General features: G+C 27.1%; 1 protein-coding gene across 1 annotated transcript in view; it reads left to right on the top strand.

Moving 5' to 3' along the window:
• Positions 1-15,962, top strand: part of LOC114122831 (solute carrier organic anion transporter family member 74D-like) — a 37,200-nt gene that overhangs the window by 844 nt on the left and 20,394 nt on the right. The gene's annotated exons all lie outside the window — the stretch shown is intronic.

The following is a 15,962-nucleotide window of genomic DNA, read 5'->3' as shown; positions in this document are numbered from 1 at the left end:
TTCGTCTGTTGTGTCTGGTCGGTTATCGCATAAGCAAACGCGTAATACGAAACAGAACCGGAGTCGCATTGACCCCTAGAGGTGCTGTAAGTCGAAATCGGTAATAATGTTCTAAATTATTGAAAATATTGTACTTTTAAATGTAAAAAAAACTGGAATAAAAAAAAACCGCAGCCGGCGTATTATTCCACGTGGGAGACGCTATATATATATATATTTACATGTAAATATGTATTATATATACGTATACACGGTAGCTCTGTGTACGTCTTTTTCAAGGTTTTCGAAGTGCGCGCGCGCCGGCCACCGTATCGCCGGCGTTAACAGTCGCACGCCGGCGTCACATTATTTTGTATACCCGGTGTGGGGTAACCCTTGGCAACGCGGTCGTAAACGTTGCATCGTGTTCTGCCGCCGTACGACGGCACATCAACAGTAAAAAATAATAATATTATAATGTACACAGACATCATGAACGCCGTATACGTGCGCTACATATGATGATAGTAATACGGTTTTATAGTGCCAAAAACGGTATTAAACCTCGATACCGTATTTGCATAATGATCATGCTGCGAGTGAGGGGGAAAAATAAAAGGAAAATACGCCGTGTTATCGCCGCCACGACGCACGCGCGTTTTTCCCGCGTGCCCTTGCCAAACGCCTGGCGGGAGTAATAACCCCGCATGGTGGCGAGACCACTTTTGGTGCGCGTGTAGGACTACCCTGGTCGTCAACGGTTTTATTGTTACTATTTGTATAGGTATATGGTCAGCGCGAAGGGTTAAACTTGTACTACAGACGTCGCATAATACTTATGTGGGAACGTTGTTTTTGTATGTAAATTTATATCGTAAATACTTATTATGGACACGGTAAACACCTTTTGCGCGCACCTTGTACTATATTTTAAACGGAAATCTAGTGATAGGTATTACTTATGCATTACTGTATTAGAAACAGGAATGAGTTCAAACAATTTTTTTACTATTTTCCAGTGTCGGCCCTACTAAAATTGTGTAAGATTGTGATAACTGCTCGAAATTATTAACTCTGGTAATACATTGAGTTATATATTTGTAATAAAATAAGCAGTTTGAGGTATAAATAGTGTGTTAAATCTGATGAAAAATATCGCACTCTGTACACTATACAATTTATAGGCCATATCGTTATATATGTGAGCATAATATGCGATATGCGTTACATTTATGAGCTAGTTTTTCATTATTTATACAAAATTGTTTTTCATATGTATTAATTAGTGAAATTATTAGTTGAATCTTGTTTAAAGATATTTTTTAAAATTTAAAGCATTCGAATATGTTAGGTTAGAAATATATCTGGTAGAACGTTTTTGTAATGTAATTGAATTTGTAGAAAAATAAAACCATATCAAACTCTAACAATAATTGTTAGTTACATCATCCACTAAATTTTTTATATTAATTGCCTTAAAATATTACGTTACATTTTTCGCACATGTGTTTTTTGACACACACACTATTATTATAATTTATATAATATTATAGTGTAAATAAGTAATCATAAAAATAATTGTATATTAATTATTAAAATAATGTCAAATACAATTAAATATACCTTATAATATTTTACATCAACGATTAATATTTAAAAAATGTTTGATCCTACTTATTTAAATCAACTGTGGTACTAATTGACTGAATTATTTAAAAAAAAAAAACTGTATAAATTAAATTATGCAATTTTCTGCATTTTTTTTTATTTCGTTAATAATGTTAAAAAAAAATAATAAGTGTTATTAATTTTTTTTCTCTATAAAACAATTTAAGTTTTTTTTTTATCAAATAACTAAATAATAAAAAAAATATGTTGTTTAGGTACATTTATATAATATAATATTTTTATACCGAAAAAAAATTATTAATTTATGAATTGGAAACTCAGACTCATCTATTTTACTATAAAAAATTAATATAAATGTTGAATGTAGAATGAAAAAGCATGCTAATAAATAATAAAAAATCAAACTATTGTGATTATAAGACTGAAAAAAAAATGATCTTTAGCGTATATTTTTAATCTAATAAATAAGCCAATAATTATTTTATTATAATTTTTTTTTTATATCAAATATTAAAAATACTTTATAATAATTACATAATAACAATAAAAAAAAAAATGTATTTAGAATTATTTTCACTATTAAACTATATTTATATATTTAATTGTTTTTTTTTAAGTTCAAACTGATTTATAGAGACAGTAACACAAAAAAATTTAAATAATTGTTTATATTATTAAAAAAAAAAAAAAATTGAATGAAAGACAATAAAAAAAAAAATGTGCATTTAGTTTATTTTAAAATGTTTAACATTTAATACAATGACTTTAAGGTCAGACAAAAGTGATAAAAGTTGTCTTAAGAAGAAATAAAATATTCTTTTATTGTTTTCAAAACACATATATGCTTTAAATCACATATTAAAAAACTATGCTAACAACATTCTAAGTTATATAATTTTTTTATATTATTGTCCAGATTGTCCTTGAAAAGAGAAAAACCATCATTTCAATCTACAATATTTTTTATCCATAATCTATAAAGTATAATATATGAATAGTGTATAAGTTTATTGTGTATAGTTTAGATAAGGAAATAAAAACTATTAAGTTTAGATATATATAGGTGAAGAGAACATTGCATTGGATAGGTGTTTTATGTGGAGAAGAGGAACAATATACAATATAATTTAAATAATTTTGTTAGCTCAGTATAATAAAAGTACCTACCTATGATTAAAATGTTAAAAATTATTAAACATAGTAAATTATTTTAATATTTTATTTTTTTACCGTCATTTCAAAAACTTGATCTATTATTCAGCTTTTATTGCATGTATTCAATTAGTAATTCTAAATTAATTTTCTAAAATATATTCTGTTCATATAAGTTTAAAGCATTATTCTTTAGGCCTAAATAATCCTTCGGATCAGCAAAGAATAAATCTGGTTGAATTGATGGTTTATACCTACAGCTATTTTTTTTAGATAAAAATATTTTTCTTGTATAAATTATTATTGAGTGTCATTAAGAAAATTGGTTGAAAAGCCAAGGGTATGAAATGTAAGACACTAAACTATGTAAATAAAAATATACAATAAGTAGAGAGAAAAAATAATTATTACAAATATAATTTATCACTTAACTATAATAAAACGCTTATTATGTTAAAATACTATACATATACTTATAAATTACTTATACCATTTATTATTTAACAAGTGAAAATAAACTTAAGTTGAAGTACGCATCTTTATTGAACACTATAAATTCTAAAACAAGTAGTTCTAGAGTCCATAAATGACAAAATTATTATTTTTTTATAACAATTGTAGGTGTAATTATCATTAATAATAATTAGGTTGTGTGTTTAATGTAAATGGTATTTGAGTAGTTATTTTGTAATACGCTTACATTTAGTTAAAAATAATAAAATTAAGATTATAGGTACATAATATATTATATAACGTGTTAATATATTATGAATTGAATACGTTATTGTTTAATCTATGAGTATTTAATCAGTTACGTTTATTATATCGGTTTTGTGATTTTAAAAATGAGATATTTGAAGCAATTATAATTTATTCATTCATTAAAACTTAAAAACATGAATAAAATGTTAAAAAATGTTCTTTGAAAATATAATATTATCATGCTGTTATAACTGACAAAATATAACAAGTTACTTTCAAAAAAATTTTATGATACTAAATAATTTAAATAATGAAATTGAGTGATTTTTATAATTTTTCATTTAAGAATTTCAACATTTTTTTGAAATAAAATGTTAAATATTTATTCTTAATTAATATTATATAATAATATTCTTATATTATGTTTTAAAATTATTCATTTTAGAAATTGTATTGTAATTTTTTCATTAAGATTTATGAGATCGTATATAATTTAAGTAGTACTTAAAAATAAAAATGTGAATTTATTTGTACTAATATTTTTTCAAAATATTAAATTATATTGACATTAAAATAAAATGTAATTAATTGCAATGGTTATGAAGCAGGTTAAGGTAAATAGACCTAGTAGGTATAAATTTTAAGCAAATCTCTAAACGTGAATAAAGCGTGAAATAAAAATAATACCAATAAAAATGTTGAAACCGATTATACCTAATATTATTATAATATGTAACATGTATTAATTATATTATTAATTTATAAAATAAAATATAAGAACATAATTGATTATATGCTATCAACTTAATTTTATCATATATTATTAACTATTTCTTTTCTTTAGGTATATATTTATTTTTAAAATGTTCCAAATAAAGTATATAATTATAAATATTATCAATAATTAAGTGAATACTTACTTAAGCTAAAAATTAAATTCTTAAGTATAAACTTCCTTCGTCTGGTTAAATATTTTTAAATGATAAAAGACCACACTGCGCAATTGTATTTTAGAAACTTTCAAGTATTGGTGCAAATATTTATATATAGCATATATATTATTGTATTATTATTAATATTATTAATAATTCTTGTTTAGGAAGTAAGTATATTTCCCAGAATGTGCCATAGGCTGATAATATAGATAAGTATTATAGTAATACTGTTCAAGATATTTTCTCCTGAAAGTCGTTTTTAATGAAATTAGTTAACGTTAACACTTGTTCATATCAGTTTCTAAAAAAAATATGAAAGCAGCTTGTTTCACTGTAAAGGATTTTACTAATAATGGCTTAATTCGTTTTCGGAGAATCTTTTCGAAGATCTAGTACATAATTTCGTTTCCTCCCGCCATAATTTCTTAATAATTTTGAAACATAAAACTAGATATAGTTTGTTGACTAAAATAATTTTAGTAAATACATGTTTGGCATACATGATACATAACTCTAAACATATATTTTCACACATCAGTATTACTTCTAGTTTATACTAAATCAAATTTTTGTGTTAGTAAGTATTAACACATAAATATTTTAACACATTTTTTAAAAAAATCCACTCTGAATAAAGATTTTAAAAATACTTTGAAGTATTACAAAATGTAAAACTTTTTAGAAATAGTTTATAATAAAGGTCTCTTCCTTTTAATGTGTGTATAACTGAATTATTTTATATATTGATTAACTGTCCATCAAAACTGTGTTTAAATAATGTATATTATATCGTATAATATGGGTACCTTTTAAAATATGAGTCAATTGTTCACTTTGTTCTATAATTATAAAAACTGTTTTCTCTATTATTTGCTATTTTAATATACATGATATAATATAATAAATTACATTTTCATAGTATACTATAATAACAATTTAAAAGAGTCAAAAACGCGCAATATGTCAACCAGTTGTTTTTTGAAACATTAAATTAATTGTAATTTTGTTATCGTCAATTCAAAAGGAAATCTTTATTTTTCCAAGAATATAACACATTTTTTGATAAAATAAAACAACGTAATATATGCTTGATATTTTATTTAAAAACTTAATATTTTACTTCTCTTATAACTATAGCTTTGAAAATATTATGTGTGTTTTAAATACTATGTAGTATTAAAATATAATGTATAAAAATTACATTTGTGTGTTTTTGTAAACAACGTTTTTTATTACTATGTACACATCTGTGTAATAATTAATTTTTCACTATAATATTCTAATGTAACAGAATAACAAAATCGCATTAAATATACTGTTGAAAAATCAATAACTATTTAAAATTATACTATTATTTCAGAATATTTTCTATACATAATCAGGAATTGTTAATTTTTTCATTAATTATTTAATATTTATAAATCGAGGATTGAATTGAATTTATATACATATTCAAGTTCACGACCTTGTCATAAAATATGATTTTTTTAAATTATATTATAATTTATAATTAACAAAAATATAATACGCAAATCAATTCAATTGGTTAATTATTTGAATTATTAAAGAATTCTCAATTTTAAATTGTATTTACAAAGCGTCGTTAAAAAACAAAATTGTTGTAGTATAAGTCAGTCCATCATACTTTCATTAATTATTATTTGTTTTATTTTTAGTGTTAAATAATATGTTTACAACTAATTTATGTATCCATAACACTAAAAAAAGTTTGGTTTTAATATTTAATTACGTCATATTAAATGGAACACAAAATTACATATAATACCTGATTTTGGTATAATATCCCTAGTTTTTAATTATTTAATTTTATATGAGCTTAAGTCAGATAAATAAAATAAATCGATATCGCGTTGAGCGTAATTGAGAATACAGTCGTTAAATCTCTTCAGAGAATTGTCACGATTAAGTTTACACTCTAAGATACCGTATACTTTTATTTTATTTTAATGAGTTCTCGTATGATAAAACATAATATAAATGGACACTTTAATGATTGTTATTCGTAAGTATGTATTATATGCATACTAAAATACATTACATATTAATAATTATTTGAATGTAAGTCCGTAAACGTTGACTCGAAGCAAAGTAACTACTTACGGGTGCAATTTTATATTGTTAATGTATTTTAGATAAAAGTTTTCCGCCTCAACATCAATTGTTGTAATATTTTTTTTGCATATCATACACTAATTTATTCAAACATTTGAATGTATTGTATTAAATATACGTGTAGTTATTAATAGTTACCCTCAGCACCCCACTTATCACACGGCCATTGGTAAAATATGCCCTTGATTTCGATTTTAGATATATTTTGTTGCCTTACTATATTAATTACTATTATTGTTTGCTATTGTTTAAAGTGCTTAAAACTTGATAAGTACGTGTAATAGTGGATAATTATACACCTATATAAAATTTTCACGGGCACTAACATACCATACTCATAGTGTTATAATATTAAATGCATAATAATAAAATAGGTATTCTTAGTGTTATTACGAATGGAACTTATTCGTAAATGAACAAAAAATTTAAATTTATACATTAGGTTTAACAATCGTTATACGCGTAGAGTAGGACGGTTGCACAGGCTCTGCACTTTGAGACAACAGACGCGACACACGAAAACACCGAAATAGAAATCGGATAAAAGTGGCCGAGAACAAACCAATACAACGATCGTGACAAACGAAAACGTAATGATAATAATATCTACATGAATAAAATATTATTGAAACGCATGTTATAGTTGTTTATTATAAGTTATAACATCTCGCGTATAATATGCATTAATCAAGTTATCAACAGCAGCTGCTGGTTGGCCTATAACCCGAGTGCGTTTGCATTTGAATACACAAATATGCGTATAATATTGTAAGTACTTCTATAATAATACCTGCCTACTTGCTTGTTCGCTAAAACAACTATAACATGATGTGTATTATATTGTTTCGTATGCATATTACAAATCATCGAGATAAAGTGTTTTGCTGTGCTTGAGAATGACAGTTCAAAAATATTAATTACAATAGCAAACTTTATAACCACCGGTGTCTGATCGAGCGCGTACGTCTAAGTTACACCGTATAAATATTATTTAATTATCATTCATCAATCAGTACAATAACCGCATTTGGTTATTATTATAATCGGATATTTTGTAAACCAATATTTCGGAAAACATTCAAACATTTAACCCTTACTTCTCAGAAATACGAAAAATAATATAGGAAATATTATAATACTAAATTAATTATTATTATACCCATTACTCTTTAATGTTTAATCCTAAATTCACAGGAAAAAAAATTAAAAAATGTATGTTTAAATCATAAATCTTAAAAGTAATCGTCTGTAAAATTTTGATCTCTGTAAGTTATAAAAATATTATTTGTCCATGGTTTATGATTGTATCAATATATTTATTTTATAATGTCACCAATTGTATTATGTAGTTTTTCTGATACAAAGCCTTTATTAACATACTCAATCAGTGTAGAATGAAAAGTATGGTGCGAGGAACACATTTAACAATAATAATAATAATAATATAAAACAGAAAGACTGCTGTTAAACACAGATTGTCAAACACCCAAATATAGATACGCATCAAAAACCAAAAAAAAAAAAAAATAAAATAACACGTTACACACGCTCATAATATGCATAGTTTTATACAACGTTTAATGACCTGCGAAATTCTCCTCCTGCAAGGACGACATAGTCCTTGTGCTCGTGTCTAAAATATATATATATATATATTATAATATATACATAAACATTATATACGTGTTTATGTAGTTAATATCGAGTGATTCGCCGCTGCCACTGTCAAACCAATTTATTATTGTTACGAATGCGAGTTGTAAAGTACGATGGGTCTATTAAAAACACATCAATTTTGGTAAAGCGAAATCGCCATTCTCGTCATAAACGGGGAACAGCTAACACATACAATATATATATATATATATATGAACAATGTATAACACTACGTACTATAATACCATATTGTTCATGTGTTATGAATTATGACGGTAGTGATGAACGACACTCGTTAAACACTTTGCCTGCGTGAAAATATCTTGTAATTCGTATTTTTTAATTTACCGAGACTCAAGATGATTTCGTTGTTGTATTGTAATTAAACAATAAAAGCTCTTTAGTGGTGATGTAGTATGTATGCATGTGTATGTGTGTGTGTGTGTGTTTTTAGAGCACATTCTCTTCGGTCAAAAATTCGATAGGATATCTTACATCGAAGAATAGACAGTTTAAATTTTTTATGAATTCAATCTATTACTTATTTTTTCAGATGCACTTAAGTGTACTATAGAGAACTTCTCATGTTTAATGTCTATCAGCCATTAATCATATTATTGTCATCAGACTATCATAGGAGTATTCTGAACTCTGGTATCGATCGTCCGCATTCATCGATGATTGAGAATAATCATTATTGATTATTACTTTGACATCTTAATAGATTTCTCTATGTTAGACATTACTCTGGTATAAACATGCAATATTTTCTAAAATCATTTGTGTATTTCTAACTTGGAAAATTCTTGTGCTTAACGAATAATATTATGTGAAATCAAACTAATGGACATTAATACTCATCCGCATTCGTGTAGACTTCATAATATAAGTCACCGTAACAATTAATTAATCAGCATAGTAAAGTAAAAATTAATATGAACATGAAATAACTGTATTTTTAAAGGACATTATTATGCGCAGATATTATGTGTCTTGTAATATAAGTGCCATTTTATACCTGGGGGCTGGCAGCACCGGGTTCCACGTTATGATAGTAGCTACCATTATTAATGTCACCTGCTGAATTATGTAGATTAGTATAAATGTGCGAATAATATTAAAGTTGAGGCTTTTCCTTACCATCGTCCGAATAATCACGTGCGTTGTGTTACGTAATAGTCGCTAATCGTGCCGACGACTGCGAGGCCGCAGTGCGCATTGTTTCCAATTTTTTCAGCGACGCCGAACACTTTAACTTATTATAACTGTACGATATTGTCCATTATGTTCAGCCGTTTAGCGTATATTATCATGTTATAAGTACTATGTATTTAGGGTAAACTTGAATAGATTGGCCACAAAGAATATAATTTCAGTTTAAAAAAAAAAATGAACAATAATGGATGGATGCGATGTTTGAGCGTACACCTTATAATTTAATACGATATTATGCCTTACTTAAAAAATAATATAATATTATACGCGCAGACGAAAAACCGTTATCGATTTCGTATACATTATTATTATAATATTGTAATGATAAATATACGCACAGCAGTATTTGTACCACGTATAATATTGAACGCGGCATTCTGATTCCTGGCATCCTGTTGTCGCATATCAGCGCAGACGAGAACGTGTAGTTGAAAATTTCAAAAAAGAAAAGAAAAATACATAAGTTACGTGAGAGAAATACAATTCTCCGAGACGATAACGCAGAGTGTAGACCCTTTTTTTTCCATTACATAATTATATCATATACGACTATAATACGGTGCTGTCCAGGGTGATGGAAGGGGGGAGGGGTGGTGGCAGGCGGCGATATAGAGAAAAAAGGTCAACCACACATTCTATTCCAGTGCGTTTTTACTACGCAGTGCTATGTAATTTTTTAATACCGTCGTTGTCGTCGTCGTCGTCGTAGTCGTAGTCGTCGTCGTTGTCGTTGACTTGTTGCCAATTATCGCCAGGCGTGCGTGCGTGCGTGGGTATCCATACTATTATACCGGAAGTGTGTGTATTGGAGTTAGAAATGTCTCGAAAAGAAATTGCACATGTTATTGTGAATACGTAATTCTGAGCTGTCGGCGATATTATGCATTATTAACGGATGATGTGTATTGTGATTAGTTTATCTGATCTGGAATATATATATAAACGTGTGTGTGCGTATGTGTGTATACCTATACTGCAGCCCAAGTTCCCCCAGTTAGGCTATATGTATACATGTATGGCAGACCAGACAATGACGTTCGTCCGATTCGTAAAAAAAAAAAAAATTAAAAACGTACGGTGGTGAAGTCTTTTTTACACGTTGCCGTATAGTATTATACATATACACATACGTATATACGTATATGCGATAATGACATATTATAAATCGCATCAGTATTCACTACTACTTTTGAACGCGATGTGTTGTGTGCGCGTTTTATACATGTATTGTATACATTTGTACACTGCAGTGTGCAGTGTACATAATGTACGCGTATGTATAATAGACGCGCATAATATATGACTAAATGACGGGCACGTCGGCAAACAACGGGCGTCGGAGTATATAAAAATGATTGCTCGATAAAGTTCATTGCCACAAGACTCGTGTATATTCGTCGCAACACAATATAATGTTAAGGCCTATGAGCATAATATTATGAAAAAAAAAATAATATATATATACGTGCAATATGTAGGTGCAATGGAAACGTTTATCCGGTGTTAAAGATAATAATATTTTACATTTTTTCGACGTCGGTGTACGCCGCTGCTGCTGCAGTGTTTTGGAAGATTTCCACCTACACATAGGTAGGTAGGTACTTCCTCGAATTCGTAATAAGTAGGTACGTTCCCATATTATATGGTTGTTTGTGAACAGAAACGAAAAAGTAAAAATCCAATCAAATAAGTTTTGAAACTATATAGTCGTCTAACTTTTTAATGGTGGACAATTGATTGTTGTTGGCATCTACGTATTATAATATTCATGAGTTCATGTAGTTCTATACGTCGACTATATAGATTGATAGATTTCAAAATGAAACATTTTAAGAAAGATGTTGAATTTAACATAACAAAATACTTGTTTGTGACGTAAATCTTAAGTTAAGTATTCTAATAAGTAATAACTAGGATGAGAAAAATTACACGAAAGTGGCCCTTGAAATATGCGTTTTCAATCTGTACTATTATGTAGATATTGGTTCACGATTCATTAGTAAATTTATTTTTTATTTTAAAAACCAAACGTTTAATAATAATAATTTGTTATACACTTAAACGTCTTATACTTTCAGACCCAATAACATTAATGTCTAAATCGTATAACATAATATTTTACAAGAGTTATTACAGTGTATTGTTCCCACACTCTCACTCAAACACACACATTGTGTATACTTTTACTATTGTCGGTCAGACTTAAAAAATCTTCATTGATGGGCACGCCGTACGCAAGCACGAATACTCGTAAATTGCTCTTGACCTTCACCGCACGAGTGTATTAGACCGTTAAGTGTTTAAAAATCATTAAGTAATTGTAAAATGTTCTGAGTATAGACTGAATAGAGCATTTAAAAAGCGTACCAAAGAATATTTTATTAATATTAATGTGTTTACATTAATTTTAGTTAAAAATTTGTAATTATGTGGTACCTAGGTACTTAAATTGTATTAGTGTATAATATTATAATAAACACGTACTATAATGTTTGCATCGAGAATAAAGACATTTTTTTGATTTGGATGTACAAAATAATTCATATTTCCATTATTTAATTCAAATATACGCTAATTCGATTTGGATATAATATAGCGTAAACCGCAATTAATAAACGGAATCTTTAAACTTTTTCATTCAATTATAACTGTTTTGAAATTACCTATTTAAGTAATGAAATTCATAGATTTTGTTGAGATTTCTGTGTCGGTGATTATTGACAGATACTTCTAATAAAAGTAGGAGATAATAAAATGAAAAAGTCTTAACTATTAACTATAGGATTAAGTAATGAAAATTGTAAATTTTTATAATCATCAACGGATATCTGATATCGCACCATCCGGGTGGTTTTTAATTTCTCATGACATTATAATAAAGTTAATATTTACCTATAATATACATTGATTGAGTTACACATTTTCATATACGTATTATGTGATGGTATGAGCGTATGTACTGGTATAATTATTCTATTGAAATTAAATATCCAATATTTATAAATAATAAGACTATAATATAATATGTTAATACTAAACAATTTTGGGTATTCTATAGGTTATATAAAATTATAATATGTTTTTTAATTTATTAATAATATTCTGGTAAAAATGTATTCAATTTTTGACGAAAAATGTGTACAAAAAATATAAACGATTTGCAAATAACTTAAATTTTAATAAGATAATCAGATTAAGCTTAAGTCATTGATGCAAAGAAATAACTAAGTTATTTTTTAACATTTTATTTGTTTAACTGATTAAGTTATAAGTTATCAAAATAATTGGCTTATAACTAAATTATTATTAAGCATTATTATGAGTTTATTTATTTAAGTACAAACCAAATTATTTAAAATATAATATTAATAATTTATATTTATGCTTATCATGTAGGCAGCATTATTATGATTGATATATATGTTTGTATATCTTACATATTATTTTTAAAGACATTATTTCAAAACTTATTCTTTTTTGATTAAATTTAAAATAAACAAATTTACATTAAAAATAAACATATTAAAAAACATTTAATAATTAATGTATAATACTGACATCAACAATAATTATAATGAGTATTAAAGAGTAATAAATAAAAATATGTACCTATGTCCTTAACGACTATTTATTTCTGATAAAAAATTAATGTGAAGTTATCATTTTTTTAAATGTTTGATGAGTACGTATGTTGTACAATTTTTCAGAAAAAAAATTGTTTCTATTACATATTATTACACTACCTATATGAAATTATTGTTATTCTTTTAATCATATAAAAAAATTTATTAACGACGTGTGACACAAATTGGAACTTTTCAAACCTCGTTATTACCTTTAAGGACATATAGAATAATGGAACGTAGCCAACCGGATAATTAAAACATAATACTTTGTACCACGTGAAATTCCTAAACTCGCATAAAATTATAAAAAAAAAAATAAAAATAAGCAGATACTATAGACAGGATGTTTAGCACTTGTCTCGCTTCGCTCACACCTATTATCTTTTTTGTATATTATTAAAAAAGGTTAAAGTTATAAAAAAAAAAGTAGGAGCACAATTTTTCGTTTATGTAATTAGAATGGTAAAATTTACTATATAAACAATTTTAATACGACAAATACGACAAAAGATATTTTTTTTCTTTAAATTTTCCAAAGAATATGATGACTAAATGTGCCTCTATTTAGAGTCTTGTCTAGTAAAGGTTTTTGACGAAAAATATGATCGTTTCAAATTAGTTTGTATACGAAATTGACATGAGGAACTTTGTGTAATTCATTACACCATAAGCACATTTAAAATGTTTGATTTTTTTTTTTTTTTTTGATTATATCGAATTCATAATGTGTGAACTATGAAATACAATAGGTGATAATAGATAAACAATGTATGTATAACATTGACCACAGTACAGCAGTACCACAGTAAATTGATATGGTAAGAATGATGTCCATTGATACCACTTTAAAATATTAATTTCATAAGTTAAATTGTTTTAAATCTATTTTTACACTTTGCCATAAAAATAATGTGACCAATTAATTACTACTCAACACGAATTGTTGTCAGGAATATTATCTGATGTCGTTACGTTTAAATAAATAAATCTGAAAACTCTAAGTCTTAAATATTGGAGTGAATTCATAATTTTTTTCGGTTTTCTTCATAGCCATACTGGAAAAAAAAAATGCAGCACATACATCACAGTGAAATCAATAATTTTCTTGGTAGGAATTATTTATTTCATCTTAAAACGTTAATAAAAGTTTTATTTACTGGTCAGTACCACACATCGTACAAGGAACAAATCGATTACAATATGGTTCGGTCAACTACTATAATATTATATCGTTACTATTTATTCTATAATAACCAATGTCAAGGGGGCCGGGAACGTTAGTTAACATATGTGATAATAAATTAAACAGGCGACAGTAAAAAATCTTTACGAGCATAGTTCGACAGAGTTGGCAGATGGTATAATATATGTTGTTATAATATAACAAAATCACAATATTATAATAAATATTGAATAATTATAATATTATAACCATTCAAATAATTAAACTCTAATGGTAATATTGGAATCATTTTTATCACCAGTTGCAGTGGTGCATATTTATTTTTTATAACTTATTGTATACTACTACATCGGTACCGACGTACGGTGGAGACAATATACTAATAAATAACATTAAATTATTCGATTGTTTTATACACTAAGAAGTTGGCATTTGTTTTTTTTTTTTAGAAAATCGTTTCAAATAGAATTTTTTGCGATCATTATTATTTTTTTTCTTCCCTTTCGTTTCAAGTCGTCCAGACATGACCGAAATAATCGCCGTTCCATCTTGTCGGGCGCCTGTTGGTGCAGTAAAAATGCAGTTGAGCATTATTGCTGCGATGAAACAATAATATTATTATGTACAAGAAGAAAGAAAACAAAAAACCGCTTGTGCGTTAAAACTTTTTTTTCTTTTTCTCTTAAAAAATCGATCCGAGACAACACGTCATTAGTCAATCTATTATTAATGCACATCGAAACTTGTTCTCAGAGAGTGCCTTTTGCTTATAACTGAGCCGAGGTACCGGCGTAAACACACGCACTCACAATATGCACGTTTAGCTTATGACTTCCATGGAGTGCGCGCACGTGATCCTAATATAGGAATTCTTTCTCCCTCTTGGGTTGAAGTTACACACTTGAAGTATGTATGTCTGAGAGTGTATTGCCTGTGGTCTGAGGGGGACAAAATATAATCTATATCGAGCGAAGGTCATTAGAAAATAAAAAAAACAAAACAATTACAAATTACAAACAAACAAAAAACAATCGTACAACATCGTATTCGATTTATTGCGGTGCGGCGCCGGAAACTACCTATATAAATATAATAATAATATATTATATTATTCAAACCTAAACGCGTGTTCAAAATGACTCACTCCTGAGAAATTACCGTGGTACGTGTATAATATACATATTATACATAGTAGAGAGTAGGTACAGACAAGAACTACTATCTTTAGATATATTGAACACCGTGCAGTGGATATTTTCAGTAATGCACCTTATTATATCATACTAACTTGATATTATTATTATATTATTATATTATACCGCATTTTTTAAGAAAAAAAAAATAACAGTTAGAGAGGACGTAGTTGCACACTTGCAAGTAATAGTATAGATTGTCAAATGCTGCATATGTACCTATTCTATCTAAGTGAAATCGACATAATAAGGTTAGTAAATAAATAACAATACATCTGTCTTTAGCCTCTGTCGCAAACAGCACAAGAGTGAGAAAAAGAAATTTGGATTGGATAGCTGGACAATTGAATAAGCTGCAGTGATGGTTTACATAATATTATACAATGTTATTAAGGACAGTTATTTACCAAGCATGGTCACCCCTATTTTTTTCAATTTAATAATGAATTTATTTCAATTCTGATTTTAAGAATTTTTAAGTATTATACAAGGATCGTCAATTTTTTAAATTAAAATACATTTGTAAAATCATCTATGAAATGTCCTGTAGTGACAAAAT

The sequence above is a fragment of the Aphis gossypii genome, chromosome 2, assembly GCF_020184175.1.
Source record: "Aphis gossypii isolate Hap1 chromosome 2, ASM2018417v2, whole genome shotgun sequence".
Taxonomy (NCBI): Eukaryota; Metazoa; Arthropoda; class Insecta; order Hemiptera; family Aphididae; genus Aphis; species Aphis gossypii.
This window is presented reverse-complemented; position numbering and strand designations above follow the sequence as displayed.